This window comes from Panicum virgatum, chromosome 3N (genome assembly GCF_016808335.1).
Source record: "Panicum virgatum strain AP13 chromosome 3N, P.virgatum_v5, whole genome shotgun sequence".
Classification (NCBI taxonomy): Eukaryota; Viridiplantae; Streptophyta; class Magnoliopsida; order Poales; family Poaceae; genus Panicum; species Panicum virgatum.
Window position 1 is genome coordinate 49,511,804 of NC_053147.1, and position 12,892 is coordinate 49,524,695.

Sequence of the window (12,892 nt, forward strand, 5' to 3'; positions counted from 1 at the left end):
GAAGGAAACCAAGATCAAGCATGGGGGCATGGTATGGCGGCGCCTCCACCGGTGTACCCGGCGCCTCCCCAATTTAGCAACTGTAACACCCGGTTTATAAAAGGATATAAACCGAGCAATCATATACGTGCCAGGATCAAGTCACACGTATATACAACAGAATGAACAATATATCACAGCACATATCACGTAAAAAGATATAATAAAGCGAGTACGAATGTTATTTATTACATTAATGACAAAATGTCTGATACAGAGTATGCGGAAGCGTAAAACATAAACGAAGCCTCTCGGAAGCTGGGCACCACAGGGACGTCGACTGGGAGACGAACGTCTAGAAGTGCTCGTACTCCTGGTAGCTCCAAGTGAACTCCCTCGCGTCGGCAGGAACTGAGCAGTAGTAGAGTATCCCCAAGAGGAAAAAGAGTAGAGTAGGCAAGAGTGAGTACACAACTTGTACTCAACAAGTATAACACAAACTATGAGGCGCTAAGGTTGGCTGACTCAACTGCATTAGCTTTTAATCTTGGCAAAATTTTATAAAAGCTATTTACTACAAGTTCATGAATTACCATACCCCAGTTACATAGTAATTAATCAGAATTAATTATGATACTACTGAGAACCAAACCAAACCAACCACCTGGGGAAACCCTCCTAACCAAAGGAAGATAGCCCCACTAATCAAAAGGAGGATCTGGGCCGCTCATGACCGTGAGCACGGCTAGTATACCAGTTTTACACTCTGCAGAGATTGCACATCTTTACCCACAAGTCGTGAGCTACGCTAGTTGTTCATCACACTTCCTTAGGTGAGATGACTAGCAAACTAACTACGAGGCCGTTACAAAGGACCACGTTGGTAAGATGTAACCGCTAAGGATTCAGGTAATGCATCGATGGTGCCCACCTCGAGGAGGTACAAGATAACACAGACCAGCCTCGTAGTGAAGGGACCATTGAAGCTCGACCCCCCCTCTTGCCCGTCGGTAAGTTACTCCCGAACCAAAATGACCTAATTAGTCTTGTGGTAGCGCTGATGTCCCAGGTTATCGCTCTATGAACTGGTCCTTATGGAGAGTGGCCAACCCAGCAGTAAGCACCGTGCTGGCCCCCTAAACCATGTTTCTAATAAAAACTAATTTTTAACGAGACGTGAGCCCCTCAAACGGGCCACTCCCAGAATTAAGTTGCATATACCATTAATCAAATTAATTAAAAAGGACCAAGTGTGTTATAGCGTGGCACCTAGCACAACTAACCAAAATGCAACCCAAGGGATATATATAAAGGATATAAAGTGGCTAGGAAAGTCCTTATAGGTGTACAATATTAAAATGCAGTATGAAATTGTAATTAAAGATGATAGGTGTTGTCTATGTTATACTTGCCTTCCTCAAACTGTTCCTGCTGCTCAAACTACTCAGAAGATGGTGGCTGCTCCGGGTACTGGTACTCCTCCGAAGGATCAATGTCTACTCACGATCGCAACGCCAAAACAAGTCCAGCATATACACATACATGCAAACAAGAGCAAACACTAAGAAACAGTACAACAATACATAAAAACAGCAAACAAAACTACTCTAAGACTATTCTACGCGTTACAACGATCGCATGGACATAAACAACGCCTAAAACGGAACTAGAACGTGAAAACTACGCTTAAAACAAGATCCAGGGATCTATCTGCGAGAAAAAAACTGAGCTATAGGGGGTTCTGGGCAAAAACCAGGGGTTTATGTGCAAAAACCAGAAAGTTCTAGGGGCTGACGTGCAAAAAGACCTTAACTAGACGGCGGGTTCTATTTTAAAGAAACTCAGGGGTTAAAACGCTAAAAACAGGACTAAACTGTAATTACTTTTACACTATTATGGACTGCGGGTTGATAACCAAGAAACCGAGGGGCTCTTATGCAAAAGTACCAGCGAACCGGTACGCTTGTTCTAATCTGATCCGTCCGCGTGAGATCGAGCGGCCAGAGGCGCGCTGGGGCGCGGGCGGCGGCGTTGCGTTGCTGAGCTTACGCCGGCGGCGAGCGGGGGCGGCAGACGTTCGCCGGACTTCACCAAAACGGTTTTCCCGGGGCTTATTCGAGCGGAGTTTGGGTCGGGAAGGGACTATGCGACACGCGTAGTCTACCTGGGGCCTTTGCTGGCCTCGGGGAGGTCCGTGGTGGCGCGTGCTGCGACGGCGGCGGTCCTGTGCGGCGGGGCTCGCCGGCGTGCGGCGTTTTGGCCGTTGCAGTGGCCAACATGCTACTAGAACTAGCGCAGAAGAGAGGGGAGGTCAGGGTGTGCTCACCAAGGGCTTGGGGCGGCCGGATTGCGCAGCGCAGAGAACCGGTGGCGAGGTCCGGACGGCGAGGATGACGTGGAGTTCGGTGAGGAGTCGCTGCGGGGGTTCTCGGGACTCCTGAGCTCCAAGGGTCAACATGCGGGGTTCCTACGATGGAGCCAAGGGGGTCAGGAAGGCCAGAAATCTACCGACGGCGAGCAATTTCGACGGCAGACCGAACTACCTGCGGCGGCGCTCCGGGGAAATCCCGGCGCAGGTGTGGACCGGGATCAGGGCAGTGAGCTCGGGGAGCTCCCTGGGCTCGAGGCGGAGCTTTTGTGCGGCTTGTCGGGGTTCGGGGTGCGGCAGGGCGGTGTGGCCGCAGTGGCGTAGAGGTTCTGCGCGGTGGAGCAGAGGCTGGGTGTGTGGATTAGGGTTACAAGCGGCCGTGGGGTGCGATTTAAAGTAGGCGGGCAGGATCTGGGCGTCCGTGCCGTGGGGCACGCAGGCGAGGATCTCGCCGGGAAGCTTGGTTAGCTCGGGGAGGAAGAAAGGAAGGAGGAGGGAAGGCGCTGACGAGTGGGCCCGAGGTGGCAGTCGCAGAGCGGCGAACGTGGCTGAGCACGGGACGCGCGGACGCACTGACAGGTGGGGCGGCCATGTCAGTCGGAGGCGGGGAGCGCGCTGCGTGGGATGAGACGGGCCGGTGGGGGCCACTGGCAGGGGAGGGGCGCGGCGCTGAGGTGAGCGGGGAAGCACTGGGCCGTGCTGTGCGGGGCGATGGTGGGAGGCTGATGAGCGGGGACATCTTGTCAGGGAGGCTTGACGCGCGCGGCTGAGCTGGTGCGGCCTGAGCGGGGTTGGGAGAGAGGGAACCGGACTGGGCACTGGGCTGGCGCGAGTGTGGGCCATGCGGGGAGAGGAAGAGAAGGACTGGGCTAGCCGGGGGAAGAAAAAGAATGGGCCGAGCCCAGGGGAAAGAGGAGAAAGGGCCCGCGAGTGGTTTGGGCCGACTGGGCTGTTTTGCTGGGTTGGGTTTTCTTTCCTTTTCTCCTTTTCTATCTCCTATTACAAACACCACTCAATCTATTTGAATTCAAATCGAATTTGAATTCAAACTCCTATGCACTCAAACAATTAAAACTTATGCACCAGCATGAATGCACAAACAAGTTAGCCCTAAAATAAATTTTAAGTCCTTATGAAATAAATTATAATTAAATGCAAGGCTAAGTAAAGAATACCTTAGAAACTTTATTAAAGCCAATTAAATTTATTATAAAATCTGAAATTTAAATTAGGGTGTTACAAATCCTACCCCCTTACAAGAATCTCGTCCCGAGATTCTGGGCTGGCTAGCAAAGAGAAACAAGGAGGGGGATTAAGTTCTACGCACAACTGAGTTGGATTCTCATACCCATATGTCTTGAGTTGGAAGTATGTTGAACCTCATGCTCAATTTGCTTTCCTGACGAGGTCTGGACCTTTACCACTCTTTTGGTAGGCTGCATCACAAGTTTGTTTCGAACTGACCAATTTTGACCAAGGATGATGTCGATTCCTGTTGACTCCATTACTATAAGGTCCTCAAGGAAGGTTGCCTCGCCTATCCTCATGCTGACTCGAGGACAGATGTAACTGGAGATCTGTTCTTTTCCTGATGATTTGACGACCATTCTCTTACTCATGGGAAGCTTCAATATCTCATGCTTAGCAGAAAACTGTGTGCTGATGAAAGAATGTGTAGCACGAAGATCTATCAACACTGAGGCTGGAAATGAGTTGACTAGAAGCATACCAAGATTGACTGGACTATCGTGCCGAATGGTTTTTGCTGACACATGGTGAACTCTACCCTGGAGGTACTCTTTTGGTCCCTTCTTGGATTGCTCATGCTTTGTACGATCACTGCACACTAGTATCACCTGCTGCTGATCCTGGTCATTCTGGGCATCTTGCTTGGAGCAGTTCCCGAAAATAAGGTGGGTCTCGTCACCACGGGTACGCAGGATTGGTGAAAGTCCTGGACTGGTGCTACTGGTGACAGACGATTCTGTGGACAACTTTTGGCATAATGACCTTCTTGCCTGCATTGGTAGCACAGGCGACGGCGGTGAATGGCGCTACTTGGTTGACCTCCCTATGAACTTAACATCACATCTTGCATCATTTCTGCTGCTTGCTTTTTGGACTCCTTGCGGCCGTGTGGCTGAATCACATTCATAGTGATAGTCAACCCATCAACATAATCATAGAGTGCTTGGTTCTTGACCTGTGTATCTCTAGAGCACTCAGGATCCTTTCTCTTCTGGATGGTCTGTAGCTCATCAACTGATGGGCCGTCAAGCAAAAGGGAATCATCTGCTAGCTACTCTTGATGAGACCTCTTTCTCTTTGTACTGGAGAACAACCTCTGGTGCCTCCTAGTTGTGGTTTCATCTTCAGTTGCATGAACTTGACGACAAGGAACGCCATAGAATTGGCAACATGGGCAAGCTTCCTCATCATTCTTCGAGTGGTATGTTGTTTGCGAAGACTGATCTTGTATCGTTATCGGCTGCTCCACGGGAACTGTTGCATGAACACCATCACCCATTGCACTGTCTCCAAGGTCTTTTTGTTCTGCCGATATCTGAGCTGGGATAAAAGGAAGCATAGATTGGTAAGGTCAAAGAAGAGAGAAAACCGCACTATGTAAAGTTCTATCTTAGTTGGACAACAGTGCCCATGCATCACTGCTGCTAACTCCATATAGGTGTTACATACATCCGAAAAAGGAAACTAAAGCATAACTCTTCTGCCTCATTTGAAAGATTTCTCAAGTTCTATTGTACTATCTGCAGGCCGGGGTGTCACATCATACCAAGGAGAGATGCCCGACCCGTCATTTGGAGCACAATTTTTTGACCTCCCTCAACTGGAACAAGGAATGATAATCATGGGTGCCTATGCAAAAAGAAATATGGAAGACATAGACGCCATCCGGAGGCACACAAGCCAACTAGAAGATGGAACCGCGGGAATTGCATATCAAATGGGACTTCTAGGCCTAGCGCCACCGGAACAATTTAATGGAGGAGCATTTCAACAATATTATGACCAAGGATACAACACAAGAGACAATCAAGGAGAGTGATCGACGACAAGACCATGAATAAAATGCTCGCACGTGTGGTTTGGATTTTTCTATTTCTTTTCATTTATTTTCAGCATGTGTGCAAGCTTGTGTGTGCGTAGCAATTTTCTATTTTATTTATTTCAGCATGTGTGCAATTTGCTTTCTTTTGCTTTCATCACCATGATAAATAAATGCATCACCCACGCTTTAATGATATGGTTAGTAATGATGATAGAAAGTTTGTGCCATGTTAAAATATGATGATCGTTGCCGCCTTGTCTACTTTCTTGTGCTTGGTTTATGCATGTTTAAACTAATGCTCTCCCTAACATGATCTGAAAAATTAATTAAATGCCGGCTAATTCAATTGTGGAGGTTAAGATAAATTAAGGTCCACATCTTTCTATTCTTGCTCTCTTACCTAAGCTTGTCAAGGAAAATTTAATTCGGATTTAATTTTGAGCTAACCTTGTCAATGATACCTTTTGCAATTGCTCTACCCTTCTAAAAGCCTAAATGTTATATCATGACAAACCGTAGGGCAAGATTTATTTTCAGGTGAATTAATTCAAGAATTATCTTCTTTGGTACGGGACTAAGAAGCTGATCATTCCGTATTTTTGTGTACCTCTCTTTTGTTAGCCATTCTATCCATGCATTGTGAGTTTCTATACTTGGAACATCGCAAACCTCGCTGGATATCCACCCTTAACCAAAAACATCTCTTTGTGAAACACCTCCTTGACCACAACCTATATATTGAGTATATATTATTATTTCGGCGGCAAAACAATGGAATCAAGAGCAAAATTCAGTAAAACATAAGCTTGGGAAGCATCAAAGAGTTCGCAGCAGAAAAATCCGAAGAAGTGGAGGCCTACAAGCAGTAGGCCGGCCGGCTCAATACCCCTAGGCCGGCCGGCCTGGGCCTTTTCCTCCTCTGTTGGCTTCAATCTTTTATGAGGAGATGCCCCATTGAATTCCAAAGTTGAGTCCAGAGAATTGATATGAGTTTTGTGCACTCACCCCATCAGATTATCATCACTTCATTGCTTGAGGACAAGCAGAAGTTTAAGCATGGGGGGAGGAGGAGTAAGTGCATTGTGTTGCCAACGGTTCTGAGGAGCAAAAAGAAAGAAAAGAAAAGAAAAAAAGAAAGAAAAGAAAATGATGATGAAAAGCTCTTCGGTTCCGTTTGCTTCATTAAACTCCAAGTACTTTGAAGATTATTCTATACTCAATTATTCCAACCATGTGCAATCCAATAACAAGGATTTCAGTTGTGCCTTGGGATCAACCGTTGCCATTTGCACATGTCCACCATCTAAAGTGTGTGTTCCAATCTCTCCCTCTCCACAAAGAAATTATTTTCCAATGGTCTTTTTGACGAGTCTCGGTAAATCCATAAGAAGTATTTCTTGTTTTGATAATATCTTGATTATAATATCTTTTGTTAGGACTAACCTTTCCAGAGCTCTAGATAAAGCCTCACACATATATATTAGAGAAAGACAGGAGAAAGTTCTAGCAAGTTTGAGAGACGAGATGAGCTGAGAGTTTCCATGAGCAAATTGCAATAAGGTTTAAATTATTGATCTTGGTTTAAGCATTATTTATGGAACTTACTTTCTTAATTCTGAGACTTGTTTAATTTTGAGAGCATGTGCTTAATAATTGTGGGGAAGCATTTAACTTGTATCTACCTTCCACATTGAAAAAGCTGGTTACAATTTGAACTATTAACTACAAAATATTTTTGGGAGCATTGTGTTTTCTCGTGTATGATCAAGTGCAAGGATTGGACACCGAAAGGCAATACTGATTTTTATCAAAGACTTACTCGAGGACGAGCAAGGTTTAAGTATGGGGGGAATGTTGGCGTTCCTTAAGTATCTATTTTATCCCATGTTTAACTTTGATAATGGCATGAATTTAATATCAAAATCACTAACCATCCTAACCTCGGCCCGATTATTGGTCGTTTTCGCATTTGCACATATATTTTGGAGGTACTTCGTTTTTGTAGGTTTTTGACCAATTTTGGAGCATGAAATGACGAGGCCCATGATCACGCAATAACACAAAGAAAGACGAAGGCCAAAGCCTGTAACACCCTAATTTAATTTTCCTATTTAATAATAAATTTAATTGGCTTTATTTAATTTTCTAAGATTTAATTTGCTTAGCCTTGCATTTATAATTTATTTTTTCTTTATAAAGTAATTAAAATTTATCTTAGGTTCAACTTGTTTGTGCATTTATGCTGGTGCATGGTTTTTATTATGTTTGAGTGCTAGGGTTTTGAATTCAAATCTGAATTTGAATTCAACCAGTTTTGAGCTGAGAGGAAAAAAAGCAAAGGAAATAGAAAGGAGAAAGAAAATAGAAAGCTCAAACCCCTTAGCAACCCAGCCCGGCCTCTTTTCCCTTCTCACTCCAGCCCCGGCCTGCCAGTCCTCCCTCTCCCCGCGGCCCAGCTCTTTTTTTTTCCCAGACGGCCCAGCACTGCACGCGGCCCACACTTCCGCGCCGCGCTCTCTCCCGTAGACCAGAGCGGCCGCGCGCGTCCGACCGCCCCTGCCACTGGACCCCACCCGCCAGTCTTTCGCGCGCGCGTTTCACCACAGCCAATGCCCATGCCCATGCCCCAGCGCACCCTTTCACCACTCCACGCGTCGCCCGCTGTAACACCCTAATTTAAATTCTAGCATTTATTAATAAATTTAATTGGCTTTATTTAAATTTCTAAGGTTTATTGTGTTTAGTAGGGCATTTAATTCAATTTTTGTTCCTCAAGTAATTAAAATTTTATCATAGGTTTAATTTTTGTTGTTGCATCATGCTGGAGCATCTCTTTTATTTGATTGACTGCTAGGGTTGAATTCAAATTTGAATTTGAATTCAATTTAGTTTGGGTGTAGTTTGGAAAAGAAAGGAGAAAGAAAATAGAAAGCAAACCCACAACCAAAGTCAACCCAGCACCGGCCCAACCCTTTCCCCGCGGCCCAGTTCGGCCTGCCCTTCCCTCCCTGGTGGCCCAGCCCGCACGCCACCTCCTCAGCCCACGCTCGCGCCAGCGCTTCTTTTCCTGGGCCGCTCCACCAGGCCCGCAACGGCCCGCTCCCTCCCACTCGCCAGCCAGCGCCGCGCCCCGGCCTGCTTCGCGCCGCAGTCCGCATCGCCCTCCCTGCGTGCCTGACCCCACCCGCCAGTGCCTCAGCCCGCGCGGAGCGCTCGGCCCGCACGCCACGCCCAGCTCCGAGTCAGCGCCCCGACCCGCAGGCCCACCTGCCAGCGTCCTCCCTGCTCAGCCCGTGTCGCCCCGCGCTGCGCGCGCTTCGACCGCTAACAGGCCGGCCCCACGCGTCAAAGCCGCCTCCTTCCTCCCGCAGCGCCCGCCCGCGTTGAGTTCGTCGGGATTATCGCGGCGGTTTCCCTGGGCACACACGCCTAGGTTCCCCGCCGCCCTATAAATAGCGCCCCGCGACCCCCCCTGCATCCCATCTCCTCCAGCGCCGCCCCTAACCCTAGCGCTACCGCCCTCGCCTTGCTCCGCCGCATAGGTGCTCTGCGCCGCCGCGGAGTCCCTGCTCCGCCACGCCCCGGACTCCGCAGAGCTGCGCAACAGCCACTTCCCGTGCTCCGGATCGCCTCCGGATTCGCTGCCCCGGACCGAGTCACGCCCAGGGTTTTAAAATCCGACCGGACCGGCCTAACCGCCGCCCTCCGGAACCGGTTTACCGGACCGGTTAGGCCGGTAACCGGTGGAAACCGGTTGAATTCAAATCCAAATTCAAATAAATTCAAAAACTCCCATGCAACCGGTTCCGACCGGTTTACCGGCCGGTTTGACCAGTTTACCGGCCGGTTTTACCGGTTTACCGGTCGGTTTGACCGGTTTGAAATTCAAAAGCTCCCGTGCAACCGGTTTACCGGCCGGTTTGACCGGTTTGATCGGTGGGCCTTCACGGGCCGGCCCATTTTTTTCTTTTTCTTTTTTGATTTAACTTTAAATTCCCACAAACTATACTAAATGAATGAATTTTTGAGAAAATTTGACACCATTAGATTCATCACACCTTGAAGTATTTTTAGGAATTTTTTGGGAATTTTTCATTTTTTGAATTTAAATTTAAAATTTGAATTTTGGCCGGTTGGGTACCGGCCGAAACCGGAACCGGAACGGACCGGTAACCGGTCAAACCGGACCGGTTCCCACCGGTTAGGTTAACCTTGGTCACGCCGCACCGGGAATTTCGCCAGGGACGCATCGCCGGTAAGTGGCTCTGCCGCCGCGATTTCCATGCCGCCGGCGACCGCCGGACCACCCTAACCCCCGCTTCACCCTCACAGCCCTGCCGGGAGTCGAACCAGGGAGTCCAGACACTTGGAGCTCCACCACAGTGCCCCGCCACCGAGCGCCGCCCGCGACTCGCCGCCGGAGCTCGCCGCCAACCGATGCTTCCTTCGTTTCCGAGCCCGGTGAGCACCTCATCAGCCTCCTGGTTCTTTTGTGCAAGATAGTGTAGCCCGTAGCACAGCCCCACCCGCACAACACCGCTCGCCGGCGAGCACCACCACCCAGCTCCGCCCCCGCGCCGTGGCGAGCCCCAGCAGAGCCTCCCCGAACCCGGGAAACCTCCCTAGTGGATCACGCATGATGCGTGGAGTCCTCCCGACCCAAAAACCCGTCGATTCGACCCCAGGATGGCCGATTTCAGCCATCTCCGGCGAGTTCTCCCCACGCGCCGCCGCGGGAACCCGCCGCCGACGCGTTCCGCTGCCGCTGCCGCCGCGAAGCAAGCCCCACCGCCCGATCCGAAATAGACGGCCGCGATTAGAACCTGTTTTGATCAGATCTGGACCGCTAGATCTCGATCCAGTGGCCTGGATCCACACGTACCGGTTCGGCCCTGGATTTTTTTTGCTAAAGAGCCCTCGGCTTTTTTCTGATTCAACCCGCAGTCCGATCTTATTCAAAAATAATTACACAGAGGTCCTGTTTTTAGCACATGACCCCCTGAGTTTCTTTAAATAGGACCCGCCGTCCAGGTTCGCTCTTTTTGCGGGTTAGACCCTGAAGCTTTAGTTTATTTACGTTTAAGTCCCTGGTTTTAGCAGAAAAGTCCCTGGAACCCTGTCTTTATTACAAATAAGCCCCTGAACCTTGTTTTTAGCCTAAATTATGCGTTTTAGCTCCGTTTTAGGCGTTCTTTATATCCACGCGATCGTTGTAACGCGTAGAATAGTTTTAGACTAGTTTAGTGTGCTGTTTTTATGTATTGATGTACTGTTTCTTAGTTTTTATTAGTGTTTTCTTGTATACTTATTATTGTGCATTGTTTTGGCCATGTGTTCGTGAGTAGACGTTGATCCATCTGAGGAGCCCCAGTACCAGTACCCGGAGCAGCCGTCTTCGGAGCAGTTTGAGCAGCAGCCAGAGCAGTACGAGGAAGGCAAGTGTAACATGAACAACCTATCACTTTTAAATACAAATTCATACTGCATTTTAATACTGGATGCCTATAAGGATTTCCTAGCCATTTTATATCCTTTATATATATCCTTTGGGTTGCATTATGGTTAGTTGTGCTAGGTGCCGCGCTATAACACACTCTGGTCCTTTTTAATTAATTTGATTAATGGTTTACTTGAACTTAATTCTGAGAGTGGCCCTCTGTGCTTCGTGCTTGGGTGGCTCACGTCTCGTTAAAATATGGTTTTTGTAGAAACATGGTTTAGGGGGCCAGCACGGTGCTTAGTGCTTGGTTGGCCACTCTCCATAAGGACCGGTTCATAGAGCGACAACCTGGGACAACAGCGCTACCACAAGGCTAGAATGGGATAGACTTGGCGTAATAATTAGATCTTTTTGGTTTGGAGTAACTTACCTGCGGGGCAGGGGCGGTAAGCTTCTGTGGCCCTCGTGCTGAGTGGCCTCGTCTGTGCTTCGTGTCTTAACGCCCACTAGACCTGCTCCATAGTCGCCGATCCACCCTCGCGGTTACTCCCTACCAACGAGATTCTTTGTAAAGGCCTCGTAGTGAGTCGCTAGTCATCTCACCTAAGGAAGTGTGATGAACCTCTAGCGTAGCTCACGACTTGTGGGTAAAGATGTGCAACCTCTGCAGAGTGTAAAACTGGTATACTAGCCATGCTCACGGTTATGAGCAGCCCAGATCCTCCTTTTGATTAGTGGGGTTGTCTCCTTCCGACGAGGGAGGTGCCTCTCGGGGTTACCTTGGTGGCTTGGTTTCGGTTTGGTTCTCAGTAGTATCATGATTAAATTTGACTAATTACTATGTAACTGGGTTAATGGTAATACATCAACTCGTAGTAAATAGCTTTAATAAAATTTTGCCAACACTTAAAAGCTAATGCAGTTGAGTCAGCCAACCTTAGAGCCTCATAGTTTGTGTTATACTTGTTGAGTACAAGTTGTGTACTCACTCTTGCCTCTTCTCTACTTTTTCCTCTTGGATATGCTACTGCTGCTCAGTTCCTGCCGACACGAGGGAGTTCGCTCAGCGCTACCAGGACTACGAGGACTTCAAGGTGTTCGTCTCCCAGTCGACGTCCCTGTGGCGCCCTGCTCGGCTTCGGAGATGCTTTTACCGTATTTGTACTTCGCTTCCGCTGTATCAGACATTTTGTCATTATTGTAATAAATAACCTTCGTATTTCGATTTATTATGGCTTATTCGTGATATGTGCTGTGATATACTGTTCATTCTGTTGTATATACGTGTGACTTGATCCTGGCACGTATATGATTGCTCGGTTTATGTTCTTTTATAAACCGGGTGTTACACCCGCTCACCCCGCGCCCTCGCTGACAGCCCGGTCCCACGGCCTGTTTCCCTCCACGCCAGCATGGCCCAGCGCCCTCTCCCGCGTATGGCCCGTGACACCGCCTCCCTCTCGCCTGACCCACTCCAGCTCCTTTCCCTCCCGTGACACCAGCCCAGGCAGTTCAGCGCACGGCCCGTTCCCACTTCGCCACTCGCGCTCAGCCCAGTATCGCCGCGCACGGCGCCCCGCTCCCGCACCCCGGCCCACCTGCCAGCGCCCACGCCTCACTGACTACACTGGCCCACCGGTAAGTCTCGTCTCCCTCCTCCACCTGCATCTTCCGCCTGCGCTGCAACAACTGGCCGAGATCGCCGGGATTTCCATCCCGAGCCCAGGCGCCGAGATCCCCGGGCCTGCCCTTCTTAACCGCAGCCGCACCCCTTGGACTTCCCCAAACTCCACCACCGCCGCCTCAAACCCTAACAAAGCTGCCATACCCTTGGAGACGGAACAGGAGCCTGCGCCGCCGCATCCCCAGCACTCCCTGGCACCTCCACCACCGCGAGCTATAGGAGGAGCTCCGCTCAGAGGCCACGAGGTTGCCGAGCCCGCAGCCTCCGACCTCGACCCTGTGCGCACGGGAATTGCTGTGGAGGAGCATCATCTTCCACCTCCGCGCCGCCCCGATTCCTGCCCTGCGCCGC